Genomic DNA, 24387 nt, shown 5'->3' with positions numbered 1-24387 from the left:
CGCCTGCAAAGAAATCTCTGGCTTCCCACTGCCTGTAGACTTTTTATGCCATTGGAAGTCCCACTAATTCTGCTGCCTCTTACTCCCCACTACCCCACAGCCTTTTCTGCCATTATCCAAATATTTTGTGTACCCCAGGTTGGAAACTGCTGTTGTAATACTTGTTCAAGCTGGCCAACTTGGCATCAAAGTAATCCCTCTCTGGCCAGTCCCTACTCTACTCTGCAAAAAGCCAAGTACAAGCATACCATATGGACGACCTCTTGGCTGTGCATTGGCTTCTTTAAATTGAGCTCTCTCAATTTAAAGTTCATGTCTTTACTTCCAGCTTCCTGGTACCCAAGCCCTCCCATTGCCCTTCCAGCCTTTATTTCAACTTTCAGAGATGCTTGGACAGGAAATGTGCGAGAGGCCACCCTCATCATCTCAGGCTCCCCATACAGGTATGGGACACTTGTCCTGAACGATTGAATCTGATTGGTGGTTCTGAGGAAATAATTTAATGTGTTAATAAGGGCTTTGCTGATATACCAGTCCTTTCCAGACCTGGGTTTACCTAACCCAATTTGTACCTTGATGAACAACTCGGGCTGCTCCAGTAGGACAATACTGGCCAAAAGGAAATCATAAGCGGTAGGTTGGGTGGTTCAGTGCAGCTATGCTTCAGTTAAAAAACAAAACAAAACAGTGTTGGAGCATTTGTAGATGACTTGTCATACATCACTCAACTGTGGGAGGGCAGGTATCAGAAGTATGTATAAAATTTAAAAAATGCAGGTGTCAAGAATATGTTGTGTACAGAGTGCAGAGGTCAGGGTTAGGTGACTTACACAGTGCAGTTTCAGGAGTATGTACTGTACAGTTTGCAGGAGTCAGGGGTACTTACATAGTGTAGGGGTCAGGAGTGTTTAATATACAGAGTGCAGAGGTCAGGAGTGGGTGATGCATGGAATGCAGGGGTCTGGGATATGTAATGTACAGAATGCAGTGGTTAGGAGTCGGTAATGGCAAAGGCAGCAAATGAGGTTATACAAAAATATCCCCATATTACGTTCAGTGGCCAAATGCATCCCACTCCACTGAATGGGGATGCCTCACAACCATGTACAACTAACACAGTTGATGTGAGGTGGTGTAGGTTTTTAGGGATTGAATCGGGTGGTGAGGAGGCAATATAATGCTTCCTTGCCACCTGTCAAATACCCTGTGAAAAGGGATCCTCTATGGTTCACTCTTTTGAGGGTAACACTAGTGTACCCTAAGCTACAGCAATGCCCTTAGATGTATCACTCCAAATGTGCTTGGTATCAGTGGCGTTGTTAGGTGGGTGCGGGGGGTGCGGGCCGCACCGGGTGACACCCGTAGGTAGCGGCACACACCGCTACTCTGCCCGCTGCGGCTTGTGCTGTGTCCCTCAGCACAGCGGACTGAAGCCGCCTCCCCCTCCTCTCTGTTTACTTCACACAGGAGGAGGAGGAGCCCGAGGGACACACACGGCTGTGTGCATCTGTCCGCGCTGTTCTGACGTCTGTACACTTTGTGCATTATTACATACACTATGTGGGTGGACATCATGTGCAGGGGGATTCTATACTAATGGGGGGCGCTGCACTGGGGGATTCTATACTAATGGGGGGCTCTGCACTGGGGGGATTCTATACTAATGGGGGGCGCTGCACTGGGGGATTCTATACTAATGGGGGGCTCTGCACTGGGGGGATTCTATACTAATGGGGGCTCTGCACTGGGGGGATTCTATACTAATGGGGGGCTCTGCACTGGGGGGATTCTATACTAATGGGGGCTCTGCACTGGGGGATTCTATACTAATGGGGGCTCTGCACTGGGGGGATTCTATACTAATGGGGGGCTCTGCACTGGGGGATTCTATACTAATGGGGGGCTCTGCACTGGGGGATTCTATACTAATGGGGGGCTCTGCACTGGGGGGATTCTATACTAATGGGGGCTCTGCACTGGGGGGGATTCTATACTAATGGGGGGCTCTGCACTGGGGGATTCTATACTAATGGGGGGCTCTGCACTGAGGGGGATTCTATACTAATGGGGGCTCTGCACTGAGGGGGGAATCTATACTAATGGGGGGTCTGCACTGAGGGGGATTCTATACTAATGGGGGCTCTGCACTGGGGGGATTCTATACTAATGGGGGGCTCTGCACTGGGGGGATTCTATACTAATGGGGGGCTCTGCACTGGGGGGATTCTATACTAATGGGGGCTCTGCACTGGGGGATTCTATACTAATGGGGGCTCTGCACTGGGGGGATTCTATACTAATGGGGGGCTCTGCACTGGGGGATTCTATACTAATGGGGGGCTCTGCACTGGGGGATTCTATACTAATGGGGGGCTCTGCACTGGGGGGATTCTATACTAATGGGGGCTCTGCACTGGGGGATTCTATACTAATGGGGGCTCTGCACTGGGGGGATTCTATACTAATGGGGGGCTCTGCACTGGGGGATTCTATACTAATGGGGGGCTCTGCACTGGGGGATTCTATACTAATGGGGGGCTCTGCACTGGGGGGATTCTATACTAATGGGGGCTCTGCACTGGGGGGGATTCTATACTAATGGGGGGCTCTGCACTGGGGGATTCTATACTAATGGGGGGCTCTGCACTGAGGGGGATTCTATACTAATGGGGGGCTCTGCACTGGGGGATTCTATACTAATGGGGGCTCTGCACTGGGGGGATTCTATACTAATGGGGGGCTCTGCACTGGGGGGATTCTATACTAATGGGGGGCTCTGCACTGGGGGATTCTATACTAATGGGGGGCTCTGCACTGGGGGGATTCTATACTAAAGGGGGATCTGCACTGGGGGGATTCTATACTAATGGGGGGCTCTGCACTGGGGGATTCTATACTAATGGGGGGCTCTGCACTGGGGGATTCTATACTAATGGGGGGCTCTGCACTGGGGGGATTCTATACTAAAGGGGGATCTGCACTGGGGGGATTCTATACTAATGGGGGGCGCTGCACTGGGGGGATTCTATACTAATGGGGGGGCTCTGCACTGGGGGGATTCTATACTAATGGGGGCTCTGCACTGGGGGGATTCTATACTAATGGGGGGCTCTGCACTGGGGGATTCTATACTAATGGGGGCTCTGCACTGGGGGGATTCTATACTAATGGGGGGCGCTGCACTGGGGGGATTCTATACTAATGGGGGCGCTGCACTGAGGGGGATTCTATACTAATTGGGGGCTCTGCACTGAGGGGGATTCTATACTAATGGGGGGCGCTGCACTGAGGGGGATTCTATACTAATTGGGGGCTCTGCACTGAGGGGGATTCTATACTAATGGGGGGCTCTGCACTGAGGGGGATTCTATACTAATGGGGGCTCTGCACTGAGGGGGGAATCTATACTAATGGGGGGTCTGCACTGAGGGGGATTCTATACTAATGGGGGCTCTGCACTGGGGGGATTCTATACTAATGGGGGGCTCTGCACTGGGGGGATTCTATACTAATGGGGGGCGCTGCATTGGGGGATTCTATACTAATGGGGGGCGCTGCACTGGGGGGATTCTATACTAATGGGGGGCTCTGCACTGGGGGGATTCTATACTAATGGGGGCTCTGCACTGAGGGGGATTCTATACTAATGGGGGGCTCTGCACTGAGGGGGATTCTATACTAATGGGGGCTCTGCACTGGGGGGATTCTATACTAATGGGGGCTCTGCACTGGGGATATTCTATACTAATGGGGGGCGCTGCACTGGGGGGATTCTATACTAATGGGGGGCTCTGCACTGGGGGGATTCTATACTAATGGGGGCTCTGCACTGGGGGGATTCTATACTAATGGGGGGCGCTGCACTGGGGGGATTCTATACTAATGGGGGGCTCTGCACTGGGGGGATTCTATACTAATGGGGGCTCTGCACTGGGGGGATTCTATACTAATGGGGGGCTCTGCACTGGGGGGATTCTATACTAATGGGGGGCTCTGCACTGGGGGATTCTATACTAATGGGGGCTCTGCACTGGGGGGATTCTATACTACCGTGTTTCCCCGATAGTAAGACACCCCCGATTGTAAGACGTATCGGGAGTTTTAGAGGGGTCAGCTAATATAAGCCGTACCCCGAAAGTAAGACATATGTCTTACTTTCGGGGAAACACGGGGGGGATTTGCCTCCAGTGACGTGCGGTACAAAGAGTGGGGCTGGGGGTGCGGGTCTCTGTCCCCCTCCGTTCTCCCCCTCCGTTCCGCTTTCCTCCTCTGTGCCTCCCCGCTGTCCCCTCCGTTCCCCCCTCCTTCTCTGTCCCCCTCCGTTCTCCCCCTCCGTTCCGCTTTCCTCCTCTGTGCCTCCCCGCTGTCCCCTCCGTTCCCCCCTCCTTCTCTGTCCCCCTCTGTTCTCCCCCTCCGTTCCGCTTTCCTCCTCTGTGCCTCCCCGCTGTCCCCTCCGTTCCCCCCTCCTTCTCTGTCCCCCTCCGTTCTCCCCCTCCGTTCCTCCGTCCTCCCCCTCCTTCCTTTGTGAATAGACAGAGTCAGCTGACTCTGTCCATTCACATAACTGAAACATTGTAATCTCCTGTGATTACAATGTGTCAGTTTATGAATGGAGAGAAGCCGCTGTCTTCTCTCCATTCATTCTCAGTGCAGCTGAGGCTGCAGAGAAAGGGACTGGGGAATCTCTATCCTCTGTCTCTTTCTCTGTCTCAAGGGGGAGATATCAGAGGTCTGTTAAGACCCCTGATATCTCACCAAAGCCCCCCAACATATTTTCCCAATATAAGACATACCCCGAAAGTAAGACATAGTGGGGCTTTTAGGGATAAAAAGAAAGTAAGACACTGTCTTACTTTCGGGGAAACACGGTAATGGGGGGCGCTGCACTGAGGGGGATTCTATACTAATTGGGGGCTCTGCACTGAGGGGGATTCTATACTAATGGGGGGCGCTGCACTGAGGGGGATTCTATACTAATTGGGGGCTCTGCACTGAGGGGGATTCTATACTAATGGGGGGCTCTGCACTGAGGGGGATTCTATACTAATTGGGGGCTCTGCACTGAGGGGGATTCTACACTAATGGGGGGCTCTGCACTGAGGGGGGAATCTATACTAATGGGGGGTCTGCACTGAGGGGGATTCTATACTAATGGGGGCTCTGCACTGGGGGGATTCTATACTAATGGGGGGCTCTGCACTGGGGGGATTCTATACTAATGGGGGGCGCTGCATTGGGGGATTCTATACTAATGGGGGGCGCTGCACTGGGGGGATTCTATACTAATGGGGGGCTCTGCACTGAGGGGGATTCTATATTAATGGGGGGCTCTGCACTGAGGGGGATTCTATACTAATGGGGGGCGCTGCACTGAGGGGGATTCTATACTAATTGGGGGCTCTGCACTGAGGGGGATTCTATACTAATGGGGGGCTCTGCACTGAGGGGGATTCTATACTAATGGGGGCTCTGCACTGAGGGGGGAATCTATACTAATGGGGGGTCTGCACTGAGGGGGATTCTATACTAATGGGGGCTCTGCACTGGGGGGATTCTATACTAATGGGGGGCTCTGCACTGGGGGGATTCTATACTAATGGGGGGCGCTGCATTGGGGGATTCTATACTAATGGGGGGCGCTGCACTGGGGGGATTCTATACTAATGGGGGGCTCTGCACTGGGGGGATTCTATACTAATGGGGGCTCTGCACTGAGGGGGATTCTATACTAATGGGGGGCTCTGCACTGAGGGGGATTCTATACTAATGGGGGCTCTGCACTGGGGGGATTCTATACTAATGGGGGCTCTGCACTGGGGATATTCTATACTAATGGGGGGCGCTGCACTGGGGGGATTCTATACTAATGGGGGGCTCTGCACTGGGGGGATTCTATACTAATGGGGGCTCTGCACTGGGGGGATTCTATACTAATGGGGGGCGCTGCACTGGGGGGATTCTATACTAATGGGGGGCTCTGCACTGGGGGGATTCTATACTAATGGGGGCTCTGCACTGGGGGGATTCTATACTAATGGGGGGCTCTGCACTGGGGGGATTCTATACTAATGGGGGGCTCTGCACTGGGGGATTCTATACTAATGGGGGCTCTGCACTGGGGGGATTCTATACTACCGTGTTTCCCCGATAGTAAGACACCCCCGATTGTAAGACGTATCGGGAGTTTTAGAGGGGTCAGCTAATATAAGCCGTACCCCGAAAGTAAGACATATGTCTTACTTTCGGGGAAACACGGGGGGGATTTGCCTCCAGTGACGTGCGGTACAAAGAGTGGGGCTGGGGGTGCGGGCCGCTGGGGGTGCGGGTCTCTGTCCCCCTCCGTTCTCCCCCTCCGTTCCGCTTTCCTCCTCTGTGCCTCCCCGCTGTCCCCTCCGTTCCCCCCTCCTTCTCTGTCCCCCTCCGTTCTCCCCCTCCGTTCCGCTTTCCTCCTCTGTGCCTCCCCGCTGTCCCCTCCGTTCCCCCCTCCTTCTCTGTCCCCCTCTGTTCTCCCCCTCCGTTCCGCTTTCCTCCTCTGTGCCTCCCCGCTGTCCCCTCCGTTCCCCCCTCCTTCTCTGTCCCCCTCCGTTCTCCCCCTCCGTTCCTCCGTCCTCCCCCTCCTTCCTTTGTGAATAGACAGAGTCAGCTGACTCTGTCCATTCACATAACTGAAACATTGTAATCTCCTGTGATTACAATGTGTCAGTTTATGAATGGAGAGAAGCCGCTGTCTTCTCTCCATTCATTCTCAGTGCAGCTGAGGCTGCAGAGAAAGGGACTGGGGAATCTCTATCCTCTGTCTCTTTCTCTGTCTCAAGGGGGAGATATCAGAGGTCTGTTAAGACCCCTGATATCTCACCAAAGCCCCCCAACATATTTTCCCAATATAAGACATACCCCGAAAGTAAGACATAGTGGGGCTTTTAGGGATAAAAAGAAAGTAAGACACTGTCTTACTTTCGGGGAAACACGGTAATGGGGGGCGCTGCACTGAGGGGGATTCTATACTAATTGGGGGCTCTGCACTGAGGGGGATTCTATACTAATGGGGGGCGCTGCACTGAGGGGGATTCTATACTAATTGGGGGCTCTGCACTGAGGGGGATTCTATACTAATGGGGGGCTCTGCACTGAGGGGGATTCTATACTAATTGGGGGCTCTGCACTGAGGGGGATTCTACACTAATGGGGGGCTCTGCACTGAGGGGGGAATCTATACTAATGGGGGGTCTGCACTGAGGGGGATTCTATACTAATGGGGGCTCTGCACTGGGGGGATTCTATACTAATGGGGGGCTCTGCACTGGGGGGATTCTATACTAATGGGGGGCGCTGCATTGGGGGATTCTATACTAATGGGGGGCGCTGCACTGGGGGGATTCTATACTAATGGGGGGCTCTGCACTGAGGGGGATTCTATACTAATGGGGGGCTCTGCACTGAGGGGGATTCTATACTAATGGGGGGCGCTGCACTGAGGGGGATTCTTTACTAATGGGGGGCTCTGCACTGAGGGGGATTCTATACTAATGGGGGGCGCTGCACTGGGGGAATTCTATACTAATGGGGGCTCTGCACTGGGGGATTCTATACTAATGGGGGGGCTCTGCACTGAGGGGGATTCTATACTAATGGGGGGCTCTGCACTGGGGGATTCTATACTAATGGGGGGCTCTGCACTGAGGGGGATTCTATACTAATGGGGGGCGCTGCACTGGGGGATTCTATACTAATGGGGGGCTCTGCACTGGGGGATTCTATACTAATGGGGGGCTCTGCACTGGGGGATTCTATACTAATGGGGGGCGCTGCACTGGGGGATTCTATACTAATGGGGGGCTCTGCACTGGGGGGATTCTATACTAATGGGGGCTCTGCACTGGGGGATTCTATACTAATGGGGGCTCTGCACTGGGGGGATTCTATACTAATGGGGGCTCTGCACTGGGGGGATTCTATACTAATGGGGGGCTCTGCACTGAGGGGGATTCTATACTAATGGGGGGCGCTGCACTGAGGGGATTCTATACTAATGGGGGCTCTGCACTGGGGGGATTCTATACTAATGGGGGGGCTCTGCACTGGGGGGATTCTATACTAATGGGGGGCGCTGCATTGGGGGATTCTATACTAATGGGGGGCGCTGCACTGGGGGGATTCTATACTAATGGGGGGCGCTGCACTGGGGGGATTCTATACTAATGGGGGCTCTGCACTGGGGGGATGCTATACTAATGGGGGGCTCTGCACTGAGGGGGATTCTATACAAATGGGGGGCTCTGCACTGAGGGGGATTCTATACTAATGGGGGCTCTGCACTGAGGGGGATTCTATACTAATGGGAGGCGCTGCACTGGGGGATTCTATACTAATGGGGGGCTCTGCACTGAGGGGGATTCTATACTAATGGGGGCTCTGCACTGAGGGGGATTCTATACTAATGGGGGGCTCTGCACTGAGGGGGATTCTATACTAATGGGGGGCGCTGCACTGAGGGGGATTCTTTACTAATGGGGGGCTCTGCACTGAGGGGGATTCTATACTAATGGGGGCTCTGCACTGGGGGGATTCTATACTAATGGGGGGCTCTGCACTGAGGGGGATTCTATACTAATGGGGGGCTCTGCACTGAGGGGGATTCTATACTAATGGGGGGCGCTGCACTGAGGGGGATTCTTTACTAATGGGGGGCTCTGCACTGAGGGGGATTCTATACTAATGGGGGGCGCTGCACTGGGGGAATTCTATACTAATGGGGGCTCTGCACTGGGGGATTCTATACTAATGGGGGGGCTCTGCACTGAGGGGGATTCTATACTAATGGGGGGCTCTGCACTGGGGGATTCTATACTAATGGGGGGCTCTGCACTGAGGGGGATTCTATACTAATGGGGGGCGCTGCACTGGGGGATTCTATACTAATGGGGGGCTCTGCACTGGGGGATTCTATACTAATGGGGGGCTCTGCACTGGGGGATTCTATACTAATGGGGGGCGCTGCACTGGGGGATTCTATACTAATGGGGGGCTCTGCACTGGGGGGATTCTATACTAATGGGGGCTCTGCACTGGGGGATTCTATACTAATGGGGGCTCTGCACTGGGGGGATTCTATACTAATGGGGGCTCTGCACTGGGGGGATTCTATACTAATGGGGGGCTCTGCACTGAGGGGGATTCTATACTAATGGGGGGCGCTGCACTGAGGGGATTCTATACTAATGGGGGCTCTGCACTGGGGGGATTCTATACTAATGGGGGGGCTCTGCACTGGGGGGATTCTATACTAATGGGGGGCGCTGCATTGGGGGATTCTATACTAATGGGGGGCGCTGCACTGGGGGGATTCTATACTAATGGGGGGCGCTGCACTGGGGGGATTCTATACTAATGGGGGCTCTGCACTGGGGGGATGCTATACTAATGGGGGGCTCTGCACTGAGGGGGATTCTATACAAATGGGGGGCTCTGCACTGAGGGGGATTCTATACTAATGGGGGCTCTGCACTGAGGGGGATTCTATACTAATGGGAGGCGCTGCACTGGGGGATTCTATACTAATGGGGGGCTCTGCACTGAGGGGGATTCTATACTAATGGGGGCTCTGCACTGAGGGGGATTCTATACTAATGGGGGGCTCTGCACTGAGGGGGATTCTATACTAATGGGGGGCGCTGCACTGAGGGGGATTCTTTACTAATGGGGGGCTCTGCACTGAGGGGGATTCTATACTAATGGGGGGCGCTGCACTGAGGGGGATTCTATACTAATGGGGGGCTCTGCACTGAGGGGGATTCTATACAAATGGGGGGCGCTGCACTGAGGGGGATTCTATACTAATTGGGGGCTCTGCACTGAGGGGGATTCTATACTAATGGGGGGCGCTGCACTGAGGGGGATTCTATACTAATTGGGGGCTCTGCACTGAGGGGGATTCTATACTAATGGGGGCTCTGCACTGGGGGGATTCTATACTAATTGGGGGCTCTGCACTGGGGGGATTCTATACTAATGGGGGGCGCTGCATTGGGGGATTCTATACTAATGGGGGGCGCTGCACTGGGGGGATTCTATACTAATGGGGGGCTCTGCACTGAGGGGGATTCTATACTAATGGGGGGCTCTGCACTGAGGGGGATTCTATACTAATGGGGGGCGCTGCACTGAGGGGGATTCTTTACTAATGGGGGGCTCTGCACTGAGGGGAATTCTATACTAATGGGGGGCGCTGCACTGGGGGGATTCTATACTAATGGGGGCTCTGCACTGGGGGATTCTATACTAATAGGGGGGCTCTGCACTGAGGGGGATTCTATACTAATGGGGGGCTCTGCACTGGGGGATTCTATACTAATGGGGGGCTCTGCACTGAGGGGGATTCTATACTAATGGGGGGCGCTGCACTGAGGGGATTCTATACTAATGGGGGCTCTGCACTGGGGGGATTCTATACTAATGGGGGCTCTGCACTGGGGGATTCTATACTAATGGGGGGCGCTGCACTGGGGGATTCTATACTAATGGGGGGCTCTGCACTGGGGGATTCTATACTAATGGGGGCTCTGCACTGGGGGATTCTATACTAATGGGGGGCGCTGCACTGGGGGATTCTATACTAATGGGGGGCTCTGCACTGGGGGGATTCTATACTAATGGGGGCTCTGCACTGGGGGATTCTATACTAATGGGGGCTCTGCACTGGGGGGATTCTATACTAATGGGGGCTCTGCACTGGGGGGATTCTATACTAATGGGGGCTCTGCACTGGGGGATTCTATACTAATGGGGGCTCTGCACTGGGGGGATTCTATACTAATGGGGGGCTCTGCACTGGGGGATTCTATACTAATGGGGGCTCTGCACTGGGGGATTCTATACTAATGGGGGCTCTGCACTGGGGGGATTCTATACTAATGGGGGCTCTGCACTGAGGGGATTCTATACTAATGGGGGCTCTGCACTGGGGGGATTCTATACTAATGGGGGGGCTCTGCACTGGGGGGATTCTATACTAATGGGGGGCGCTGCATTGGGGGATTCTATACTAATGGGGGGCTCTGCACTGAGGGGGATTCTATACAAATGGGGGGCTCTGCACTGAGGGGGATTCTATACTAATGGGGGCTCTGCACTGAGGGGGATTCTATACTAATGGGGGGCACTGCACTGGGGGATTCTATACTAATGGGGGGCTCTGCACTGAGGGGGATTCTATACTAATGGGGGCTCTGCACTGAGGGGGATTCTATACTAATGGGGGCTCTGCACTGAGGGGGATTCTATACTAATGGGGGGCGCTGCACTGAGGGGGATTCTTTACTAATGGGGGGCTCTGCACTGAGGGGGATTCTATACTAATGGGGGGCGCTGCACTGAGGGGGATTCTATACTAATGGGGGGCTCTGCACTGAGGGGGATTCTATACTAATGGGGGGCTCTGCACTGAGGGGGATTCTATACTAATGGGGGGCTCTGCACTGAGGGGGATTCTATACTAATGGGGGGCGCTGCACTGAGGGGGATTCTATACTAATGGGGGGCTCTGCACTGAGGGGGATTCTATACTAATGAGGGGCGCTGCACTGAGGGGGATTCTATACTAATGGGGGGCGCTGCACTGAGGGGGATTCTATACTAATGGGGGGCTCTGCACTGAGGGGGATTCTATACTAATGGGGGGCTCTGCACTGAGGGGGATTCTATACTAATGGGGGGCGCTGCACTGAGGGGGATTCTATACAAATGGGGGGCTCTGCACTGAGGGGGGAATCTATACTAATGGGGGGTCTGCACTGAGGGGGGATTCTATACTAATGGGGGGCTCTGCACTGAGGGGGGGATTTTATACTGATGGGGGAGTCTGCACTGACGGGGGATTCTATACTGATGGGGGTCAGCACTGGGGGGGGGGGTGTATGTACTGATGGGGCGGTCTGCACTGAGGTGGGAGGTTGATACTGATGGAGGGGGGTCTGCAGACTCTGTACTGAGGGAGGGTTTCTGTACTGATGGGAGGTCTGTACTGAGGGAGGGGGTCAGTACTTAGTGGGGGGTCTATACTGAGGAAAGGGGGTCTGCACTGAGCGGGGGTCTGTACTGATGGAGGGGGTCTGTACTGAGGGAGGGGAGTCTGTACTTAGTGGGGGGGTCTATATTGATGGAAGGGGGTCTGTACTGAGGGAGGGGGGCTATATTGATGGAGTGGGGTCTGTAGTTAGTGGAGGGGGGTCTGTACTGAGGTAGTTGGTGGAGGGGGTGACACCAATTTTTTTGGCACCGGGTGACACCAACCCTAGTGACGCCACTGATCACGCCCACTCCCACCTGAGCCGTTAGGTCGCTCTCTGCAGCAGTCACGTGTTGCACGTAACGGTCAGAACGAGGCCACGTGACTTGACAGGAGGAGACGCATGAAATCCTCCCTACAGCTACTGCGCATGTGCGGCTCAGAGACGGCAGAAGGTAAACAAGCCGAGGTAATGATTTCCATGGAAACCATTAGCCCCGTAAATGCCAGACACTGGAGTCCCCGCCCCCTGCAGGTTCCCAGCCTATCTCCTGCAGGCTGCTGCTTGAGTGGGCGGGATGGGGGGGGTGTGGCCTGGAAGAGGGAGGAGTTCCTGGAGGTGCATTACTTTCCAGGCCTGAAACTCCCCCTCGTCAGTGTTGTCTTTGGTCAGGGTGAGTAGGAAGTTTTCTTCAGCTCCTCCCCCCTGAGTCCTGACCTCTGACCCCCCCTCCCTCCCTCCAGATCATACTGTCACTGAACTCCAGGCTTTGGATGGAGTAGTACTTCTGCTGGAGGGGGGAGGGGAACAAAGTCACAAAACTTTAGGATTTTGGAGAGAGGTGAATATGAAGCCAGCCTAGAAGTGCAGAGAGTTGTCACTGCAGTGCTGAGCAAGAAGACAGTGAAGACATCTCTATGTCTCTCCATGTGCCAGGAATCTCTGCCCAGCCATTTCTATATCCCATCCCTAAGATCCCTGTATACTTCATTCTATATCCCATCCCTCAGGTCCCTGTATACTTCACACAACAAACATTCCTCATCACATATTCTTGTATTTCGCACATAGGGGAACCCGTTCACTTGAATGGGCCGCCATATATGTGACAAACACATCATAGAAGCTTTAGAAACTTTTAAGGCATGCAGCTTTTCCACAAGACAGAACACATCTGATGTCTGATCATCGCATTTGGGGCGCCATTAACAATTATTGGGCACCACAAGTTCTTTGCGCATGTGAAGTACATTTCCGAAATGCGCCGCAGATTGCCCGTTACCTGCGCACTTTGTCACACATTCAGGTGACCTCAAATCTCAATGTGGCCCAATGTCTTGTATACACTGCTAGTTTTCTTTTCATTTCCGGGGGCGGGCCCTGTCAGGTAAGTTGTAGGGGGCCCCGTAATTTCTAACAGCGGCCCTGCGTGACCAATGGGGTACCATCTCCTACTCATGTATCCCGTGTGTCATGTATGTAATCTGTGACCATCTCGTGATCATGTATGTAATTTGTGACTGTCCCGTGTGTCATGTATGTAATCTGTGACCATCTCATGATCATGTATGTAATCTGTGACCATCTCGTGATCATGTATGTAATTTGTGACTGTCCCGTGTGTCATGTATGTAATCTGTGACCGTCCCGTGTGTCATGTATGTAATCTGTTACCGTCCCGTGTGTCATGTATATAATATGTGACCATCTTGTGATCATGTATGTAATCGATGACTGTCCCGTGTGTCATGTATGTAATTTGTGACTGTCCCTTGTGTCATGTATGTAATCTGTTACGTCCCGTGTGTCATGTATGTAATCTGTGACCATCTCGTGATCATGTATGTAATTTGTGACTGTCCCATGTGTCATGTATGTAATCTGTGACTGTCCCTTGTGTCTTGTATGTAATCTGTGACCATCTCGTGATCATGTATGTAATTTGTGACTGTCCCTTGTGTCATGTATGTAATCTGTGACCGTCCCTTGTGTCATGTATGTAATCTTTGACCGTCCCTTGTGTCATGCATGTAATCTGTGACCGTCCCATGTGTCATGCATGTAATCTGTGACTGCCCCTTGTGTCATGTATGTAATCTCTGACCATCCTGTGTGTCATGTATGTAATCTATGACTGTCCCGTGTGTCATGTATGTAATTTGTGACTGTCCTGTGTGTCATGTATGTAATCTATGACTGTCCCGTGTGTCATGTATGTAATCTATGACTGTCCCTTGTGTCTTGTATGCAATCTCTGACCATTCCGTGTGTCATGTATGTAATCTATGACTGTCCTGTGTGTCATGTATGTAATTTGTGACTGTCCCTTGTGTCATGTATGTAATCTATGACTGTCCTGTGTGTCATGTATGTAATTTGTGACTGTCCCGTGTGTCATATATATAATCTATGATCGTCCCGTGTGTCATGTATGTAATCTCTGACTCTTGTATCATGTATGTAATCTCTGACTGTCCCAAGGGTTTCCCCTGGGGGGGTATTGCTCTCCTCTGATCATACAGAATGGAATCAGGGGGGCCCCAGCTAAACCTCCTCTAAAATGTCTGATAGATCCCCCATCAGGGGGCTCCCTGGGCTCCTCCGGGGACAAAGTTCCCCCTTTGGTGTCATAATGAGTGGCGGCAGAATCGCCTCTTGAAGCGCACATGTGACTTTCCCTGACAATGGCGCGGTCATGTGACGCTGTACACAAATCTCATTTCTATCATTTTATCCCACAAATAGCGCTTTTTATTGGTGGGATTTCATCACCTCGCTGCTTTTTAAAAATTTTTGCGCCATAAACAGGAAAAAAACTACAGTTTTGAAAAAAAAAAATTATATCTTTTTACTTCCCGCTAAAAAACATTTCCAATAACTGGTTTGTTTTTTTTTTAAAATCGAATTTCTTCATCAATTTAGGCGACATGCTTTTGGTAAAAACATCCCAATAAGGCCCCTTTTACACGGGGGCGGCGTCGGCGGTAGAGCGCCGCTATTGTTAGCGGCGCTTTACCATCGGTATTCGGCCGATAGTGGGGCGATTTTACCCCCCGCTAGCGGCCGAGAAAGGCAGAGGCGCTTTGCCGGCAGAATAGCCGCGCTGTCCCATTGATTTCAATGGGCAGGAGCGGTGTATACACCGCTCCTCCACCGCTCCGAAGATGCTGCTAGCAGGACTTTTTTCCCGGCCTGCTAGCGCACCGCTCCCTTGGGGCTCTCACACTGGAGAGACAGCAGCGCCTGTTTTGGGTCGGTTTGCAGGCGCTATTTTTAGCGCAATAGCGCCTGCAAACCGCCCCAGTGTGAAAGGGGCCCAAGTGTAAATTGATTGGTTTACAGAAACGTTATCACATCTACAAACTATGCGATATATACTGGAATTTATATTTCTTTATTCATACTAGTAATGGCGGCGATCAGCGACTTCTAGCAGGACTGCAATATTGCGGCGGACAATCTGACACTGACTGACACATTGTGGGAACCAGTGACACCAATACAGTGATCACTGCTAATATTATATGCCCAACTGTTGGCCCACGCCGCCCTCTGATGTGACCCGCCACCTCCTGCTCTGGGGTGGCCGGTCAGCAAGCCCAGATCACGGGTTCTCTGACCTGCCATCCCCGAGAATCGGTGTGAATGGAGCCGTCGCTAGAGTAAGCATGCGGCTGCAGTAGAGAGCAGAGCCAATGAGTCCTGTATAGTGCCGGCTCCTGTCACAGGCGGAGTGATACCAAATGTACTCCGCCTGAGGCACCAGCCGCCAGCGATACCCACCAGGAGTACCCAGCAGCAATACCCACTAGCAGTAACTGCTAACAGTACCCACCAGTAGTACCAGCAAAACCCACCAGCACCCGCCAACAGTACCCACCAGCAGTATCCACAATACCCACCAGAAGTACCAGCAAAACCGACCATCTGTATTCATCCAGGGGGAGAGCCAGCAGCAGCCGCCAGCCATACCCGCCTGGGGGACAGCAACCGCCAACGATACCTGCAGGAATCCTGAGGAAGAAGTGAAGATTGAGGTCAGTTTTTAATAAAAAAATCAAACAGCAATGGGGATATCTGCACTCTGCACTCGCTACACTGGGCTTCTTTCACACTGATCTGCAGGTGCGGTGCAATGTACCTGTACTGATCCATAGACTTCTGTTATTACCTGTACTGACCCATAAACTTCTGTTATTACCTGTACTGACCCATAGACTTCTGTTTTTACCTGTACTGACCCATAGACTTCTATTATTACTTCTACTGACCCATAGAATTCTGTTATTACCTGTACTGACCCATAGACTTCTATTATTACCTGTACTGATCCATAGACTTCTATTATTACCTGTACTGAGCCATAGACTTCTGTTATTACCTGTACTGATCCATAGATTTCTGTTATTACCTGTACTGAACCATAGACTTCTATTATTACCTGTACTGACCCATAGACTTCTATTATTACCTGTACTGACCCATAGACTTCTATTATTACCTGTACTGATCCATAGACTTCTGTTATTACCTGTACTGACCCATAGACTTCTATTAATACCTGTACTGACCCATAGACTTCTATTATTACCTGTACTGACCCATAGACTTCTGTTATTACCTGTACTGACCCATAGACTTCTATTATTACCTGTACTGATCCATAGACTTCTGTTATTACCTGTACTGACCCATAGACTTCTATTAATACCTGTACTGACCCATAGACTTCTATTATTACCTGTACTGACCCATAGACTTCTGTTATTACCTGTACTGATCCATAGACTTCTATTATTACTTGCACTGATCCATAGACTTCTGTTATTACCTGTACTGAGCCATAGACTTCTATTAATACCTGTACTGACCCATAGACTTCTATTATTACCTGTACTGACCCATAGACTTCTATTATTACCTGTACTGACCCATAGACTTCTATTATTACTTCTACTGACCCATAGACTTCTATTATTACCTGTACTGAGCCATAGACTTCTATTATTACCTTACTGAGCCATAGACTTAAATTATTACCTGTACTGAGCCATAGACTTCTATTATTACCTATACTGACCCATAGACTTCTATTATTACCTTACTGAGCCATAGACTTCTATTATTACCTGTACTGACCCATAGACTTCTATTATTACCTGTACTGAGCCATAGACTTCTATTATTACCTGTACTGACTCATAGACTTCTATTATTACCTGTACTGAGCCATAGACTTCTGTTATTACCTGCGGGTTTGGTGTGCTTTCAGAAAGTGCATCACACCTGCAGGATATAATAGAATTCTATGGCAAAGTGCAGCTAACCCACAGGAAAGCCACAGGCGCACTGCGCTGAACCCACGGTGCAGGTAAACTGTAGCGCATCAGTGTGAAAGCAGCCTTAGCACTCATTCATACAATCGGCCCCTGCTTTGCAGGGAAGCAAAATCCAGCACATCCCCCACTGACAGGACAGAGCTCTGCCTTGTTTACATAGGCAGAGCTCTGTTCTGTGTCTCTCCTCGCTAATCAGCAGGTGTCAGAGGACATGCATTGGCCGGAGGACATGCATACTTACCTCCTCTATGCAGTTGGTTTTGCACAGAGCAGCCCGGATCCTCCTCTTCTCGGGTCCCTCATCGGTGCTCCTGGCCCCTCCCTCCTGTTGAGTGCCCACACAGCAAGCAGCTTGCTATGGGGGCATCCGAGCCGAGTCACCAGGGCCGCTGTTAGAAATCATGTGGCCTCCGCACAGCCTACCTGATGGGGCCTCTTTCAACCACACCCTTGACCCCACCCCTGACCTCGGCTCAAAACAAAATGCAGGTTTGTTGCCATTTACATATATGTGTGTGTTTGCAATTGCACAAAGGAGTGGGGGCAGTTTAAATTGTATTTTATTATTTTTTTTTTTTAAATAAAAAAATCTTACACTGTATCTTTTACATTTTTTTTCTTTGTTTTTTTCTTTCACAAGGGATGTACAACATCCCTTGTGATAGTATAGGCCATGACAGGTCCTCTTTATGGAGAGATCTGGGGTCTTTTAGACCCTCTTATCTGTCCTCTGGCCTCCAAAGCACCTGACCAAACCAAGATCAGTCTGATCAGATGCTTGTTCAGGCCGGTGATGGATTGTTTACATGATAACAAAACCGGAAGTGATACAATTCTCGCCACTCCTGGTTTGTGACGTCACACAGTGGGAGGAACGACATCCACCCCTCTCACTGTGTCTCTGGAACTGGATGCTACTGGTTCCATCTTAAAGGTGGTGGTTGGGGGACCCCCTTCCACTGCCTGGAAAAATAATCCAGCGGCTTCTTAGCCGCTAGGATAAAATGATATCATTGCTGCAGTGATGACCGAGATATCACCCTTCCAATCCAGAGACGTACTGGTACATCGCTGGATGGGAAGAGGTTAAATTGGATTAGTTTGGGGGGCAGTAAAAATGCAGCTCTGCTGCACATCTTTACTGCTCCCCCCAAATGAAGTGTAAAGTAGCAGCATCTCACCGTCTTATGATCATCAGCATTACAATAATCACACAGCACAGTAAGCAGGTGCTCTATCATGGCCCTATCATGGCCCTATCATGCCTTTATCATGGCTCTAACATATCCCTATCATGGTCCTATCATATCCCTATCATATCCCTATCATATCCCTATCATGGCCTTATCATAGCTCTATCACATCCCTATCATGCCTCTACCATGGCCCTACCATGGCTCTATCATATCTCCATCAGATCCCTATCATGGCTATATCATATCCCTATCATGGCCCTACCATGGCTCTATAATATCTCTATCAAATCCCTATCATGGCTCTATCATAGCTCTATATTATCTCTATCAAATCCCTATCATGGCTCTATCATAGCTCTATATTATCTCTATCAAATCCCTATCATGGCTCTATCATAGCTCTATATTATCTCTATCAAATCCCTATCATGGCTCTATCATAGCTCTATATTATCTCTATCATATCCCTATCATGGCTCTATCATGGCTCTGCTTTTGAATGAACGAAAGACTATTTGAATTTTTTTTTTTTAAATTTCTAAAACGAAATTCGAAAGAACGAAAAACATTTGGATAATTTTGTTTTTCGTATTTTCTAACATAATTAAATTATTAACCATTATTAGCCCTCATGCACACAGGCTGTTAAAAAAACGTTATGAAAACGCCAGTATCTTTGCAGTGATTTTTTTTTACTTTTTTCAGCTTTTTTCAGCGTTTTTGCAATAGCGTTTTTGAGCGTTTTTCCGCGTTAGCGTTTTTGAGCGTTTTTTTTTTTTTTCAAATTTTTTTTTTTTTTTTTTCAATGGATCAAAAACGCTAAAAAACGTTGGTGAATGACGTTTTTGAGCGTTTTTCAGCGTTAGAGCGTTTTTACAGCTGAAAAACGTCTTTCAGAACCCACTGGTCCTGGGTTTTTTTTACAGCTTAAAAACGCCTATGCCACTTGCAGCTCAAAAACGCCTAGGTGGGCATGAAGCCATAGACTAACATAGACAGGCCTTTTTAAGCTGCAAAAAAAGCTCAAAAAAGCAGCTGTAAAAACGTCCGTGTGCATGAGGACTAATAGTTTTTATTATTATTATTTTAATAATAAATAATAATAACCTATAATAATAGTTATAAACTATTAAATTATAGGTATTGGAATTTCCTTTAAAATTTGGCAAACTGAACGTAACGAATTTATCTGAAATAACGAATGCCGCATCTAAATGAAATGATCTGATAAACCAAAAAAAAACAAAAAAAACAAATGAAACGAGCACTTACTGTGCTGCCTGTGTGATTTATTATAATATTGATACCCTGCTGTGCTGGGAGTTCTATAATAGGACACAGTGAGGGTTCAATGCTCTATTATTCACTCGCTGTGTCCAGTGCAGCTACGCTGTCCTCCTGATGTTCCCTGGCAGCCTTTTACTTCACGTAAGGGAATTTAACAAGACTCGTGGCCACTCATTAAAATTAGAAGAAACGCAGTTTTACTGCGTAGAGGGTTCTTTACTGTTATGCCCCGTACACATGGTCGGACTTTGTTCGGACATTCCGACAACAAAATCCTAGGATTTTTTCCGACGGATGTTGGCTCAAACTTGTCTTGCATACACATGGTCACACAAAGTTGTCGGACAATCCGATCGTTTTAAACGCGGTGACGTAAAACACGTACGTCGGGACTATGAACAGGGCAGTGGCCAATAGCTTTCATCTCTTTATTTATTCTGAGCATGCGTGGCACTTTGTCCGTCGGATTTGTGTACACACGATCGGAATTTCCGACAACGGATTTTGTTGTCGGAAAATTTTATCTCCTGCTCTCCAACTTTGTGTGTCGGAAAATCCGATGGAAAATGTCCGATGGAGCCCACACACGGTCGGAATTTCCGACAACACGCTCCGATCGGACATTTTCCATCGGAAAATCCGACCGTGTGTACGGGGCATAAGAGCGGCAAGGATGTGGAATCCCCTTCCACAGGCGGTGGTCTCAGCGGGGAGCATCGATAATTTCAAAAAAACTATTAGATAAGCAGCTGAACGACCGCAACATACAGGGATATACAATGTAATACTGACATATAATCACACACATAGGTTGGCCTTGATGGACTTGTGTCTTTTTTTAACCTCACCTACTATGTAACTATGCTTTTTGAGAAGCGCAGCTCCTTACGTTTATCTATTTATGCTTGTGTACATTTCACTTTGAGCTGCAGCTGTAGTTGTAGGTTTGGAAACAGCGCAGTTTTTTTCTTTTACATACTACAGGAGACGGTCAGAGACTACAGACATAGTACAGGAGATGGTCAGAAACTGCAGACATGATACAGGAGATGGTCAAAGACTGCAGACATGATACAGGAGATGGTCAGAGACTGCAGACATGATACAAGAGATGGTCAGAGACTGCAGACATGATACAGGAGATGGTCAGAGACTGCAGACATGATACAAGAGATGGTCAGAGACTGCAGACATGATACAGGAGATGGTCAGAGACTGCAGACATGATACAGGAGATGGTCAAAGACTGCAGACATGATACAGGATATGGTCAGAGACTGCAGACATATTACAGGAGATGGTCAGAGACTGCAGACATAGTACAAGAGATGGTCAGAGACTGCAGACATGATACAGGAGATGGTCAGAGACTGCAGACATGATACAGGAGATGGTCAGAGACTGCAGACATGATACAGGAGATGGTCAGAGACTGCAGACATGATACAGGAGATGGTCAGAGACTGCAGACATGATACAGGAGATGGTCAGAGACTGCAGACATCATACAGGAGATGGTCAGAGACTGCAGACATAGTACAAGAGATGGTCAGAGACTGCAGACATAGTACAAGAGATGGTCAGAGACTGCAGACATGATACAGGAGATGGTCAGAGAATTCGGGCATTTAATGTCCAATTGAACTTTCAGTTAAAATCAGCTAAATGCATTTCAGGTGCATCAAAATAAAAGATCCCCCTCCCCCCCCCTCCATCCTTTCTTTCCCCCTCTCCTCCCCCCTTCTTCCCTTCCTTCCCTACTTGTCATCTTCCATCCCTTATTTTCCTTTTCCTAGTTCTTTCTCCGCCCCCTCCCCTCACTCCCTTTCACTTAAACTATTTTTTATAGTAGATTTATATTTCACTTAGGATATTTTCATTTATTAATTTTTGCACTACTCCTTTGGCTAGATTCCAGCCGAACAATTTTTTCGGGCCCTATTTGGCATCTCCCTATGTGCACTACCCAGTGACGGTTTTACTTGACATTGAGTCGCAAGCAAAAGATCCTCATATGGGTGAGCGATTGGTGATGGGCGTGGTAGTCGACAGCCTACTCTACCATACCATTATTATTTTTATTTCCTATTTTTTTTTGTATTGTATTCTAAGTCAATGTAATGTTTTTAATTTTGTTTCGTTCTATGCAGTGTTACATCTAATTGTCTTTAAAACATCCCTTGATGAGCCCAGAGTGGCGAAACATGTCGGGACAATCACTCCAATGCTATTGCCGAGTGATTCAATGTTGTCATCTGCTTTGAATTCTAGATGTTTCCTTGTACATGTGCACATAACTTATACAGTGGAACCTCGAATTAGGAGCATAATCCGTTCCAGGAGAATGCTCGTAATCCAAAGTACTCGCATATCAAAGCGAGTTTTCCCATTGAAGTCAATGGAAACGAAAATAATTCATTCCGCATTGACTTCAATGGGATGCAATACCACATGCGGGCAGAGGCGGGGGGGGGGGGGGGGGGCTGGAGAGCCTCGGAAACGGCCGAAAAGGCCCGAGAACAGTTCGGCTGAACTCGGCAAACCTCGGAAAGACTTCCTACCCGAGATTTGCCGAGGTCAGCCGTGCTGTACTCGGGGCCTTTCCGTGCATTTCCAAAACGGACGTTTGGCTCTGCTCGGCTTCTGGCGCCCCCCCCACCTCAGGCCAAAAGCGGTACTGTCCACCGCTTTGGCCTGAATCGTGCTTGTTTTGCGAGACAACACTCATAAACCGAGTTACGTTTTTTAAAAAATACAGTGCTTGTATTGCGAAACGCTCGTTAACCGCGTTACTCGCAATCCGAGGTTCCACTGTACCAAAAAAACCTTTTAACTTCGTCTTGTATGTAGCAATAAAAATCTTGTCATTTTTTTTATACATATTGTGGAGTATTGAAATGACTTCTTGTTTTGCCGGCACCCTCAAAAATTTCCCTTGTCTACACTTATCTACAGGGATGTTGGTGCCATTTCCTTGTCATTGTCACCTACCCACATTGCTACTTCCCAAAAGATGCGCAAAGTTTTACAGTTGTGTTTCTTTTTCTTTTTTTTTCTAAAGCAGCCACAGCCTGAGTAGAAAATCCTGTCCTCTGCCAGCATGCTGCAGAGTGGCACCCTTGCTGTCGTCTTCAGAGGCTCAACACAACCCCTATAACCCCTATTAGTAGGGGGGGCATGTGCAGAGAGGCTGCTGCTTCCGCATACAGAGAGTATGGGTGCTACTCTGCAGCATGCTGGCAGGGGACTGGCTTTTCTACTCAGGCTTTGCACACCTTTTGCTTTTATGAACCTGACATGTATTTAGCAGATTTAAACTAAAAGTTCAATTGGCCTTTAACTGCTGGAAGTCAGTCTAGGCAAGAACATACAAACACAGTTGGCAGGGGCCCAGGGGCTGAACATTGAACTGCCAAAGGGCCACCAGTTGGGCACCAGGGGGTTAGAACCTCTGTCAAAATTGCTATTGGTGTTTGTGTCCCCATTGGGAACATTCACCCTGATTTCCTGTCCCAGTGAATGCACAGGAAATTACATTTTCTGATAGGAAGAAATCTCTTTCTGAATACCTGATCTTCTGTTTCTCTTCCAGTTATTGAAGGATGCTTCCCCGGATGCAGATGATGGTTGTTTTCTTCAGCAGCCTTCAGGCTTTTCCAAAGACCTCCAAACTCCTGGCCCATCTCCATGGAGCCTCTTTCCGCTTATAACCTCAGTACGAGGCTCGGCCTGCACACATCCAGCCAATAGCAGAAGAGGGAGGCCAAGGAAAGAATCCTGATCACCGCAGTGCAGCGTCACTGCTAGGAAATAAAGAAGACCCCTGTGCCTGAGACTGTACTGGTCTAAATACCACCAATCGTGCAACTTTGTCCATAGGCAGTGTCACCTGTCTGGAAACTCTGATGCAGCCGGCTATGTTGGGGCCTTGAAAAAATGTTGGTTTCCTCCTTCGACCTATTAAAATATATCTGAACTGTTCACTTGTGGTGTGGAGCATCTACCACAGATCTCTAGCCAGCAAAGGGGACCTCATTCAATTCTGTTTGTAACATTTTAACCACTTGCTGCCTGCTGGGGCAATTTTTTTTACTTTTTCACTTAGAACCCCCAAATATTATAGTGCCTTGAAAAAGTATTCATACCCCTTGACATTTTCCACATTTTATCATGTTACAACCAGAAATGTAATTGTATTTTATTGGGATTTTATGTGATAGACCAACACAAAGTGGCACATAATTGTGAAGTGGAAGGAAAATGATAAATGGTTTTCAACATTTTTTACAAATAAATATGTGAAAAGTGTGTGGGGTACATTTGTATGGCGCCCCCCGGAGTCAATACTTTGTAGAACCCCCTTTCACTGCAATTACAGCTGCAAGTCTTTTTGGGGATGTCTCTACCAGCTTTGCACATCTAGAGAGGGACATTTTTGCCCGTTCTTCTTTGCAAAATATCTCAAGTTCTGTCAGATTGGATGGAGAGCGTCTGTGAACAGCAATTTTCAAGTCTTTCCACAGATTCTCAATTGGATTTAGGTCTGGACTGTGACTGGGC

The 24387-nt window shown here is 49.3% G+C and overlaps 1 long non-coding RNA gene across 1 annotated transcript; it reads left to right on the top strand.

Moving 5' to 3' along the window:
- The first annotated feature begins 1378 nt into the window (after positions 1 to 1378).
- Positions 1379 to 24135, top strand: LOC141134414 (uncharacterized). The gene is made up of 2 exons (XR_012243137.1): positions 1379 to 1526; positions 23420 to 24135. It is a non-coding gene; the product is annotated as an uncharacterized lncRNA (long non-coding RNA).
- The last annotated feature ends 252 nt before the right edge of the window (positions 24136 to 24387 follow it).

Source organism: Aquarana catesbeiana, linkage group LG03 (genome assembly GCF_042186555.1).
Source record: "Aquarana catesbeiana isolate 2022-GZ linkage group LG03, ASM4218655v1, whole genome shotgun sequence".
NCBI classification, from domain to species: domain Eukaryota; kingdom Metazoa; phylum Chordata; class Amphibia; order Anura; family Ranidae; genus Aquarana; species Aquarana catesbeiana.
The sequence above is the reverse complement of the archived record's forward strand: the minus strand, read 5'-3'. Positions and strand labels throughout refer to the sequence as shown.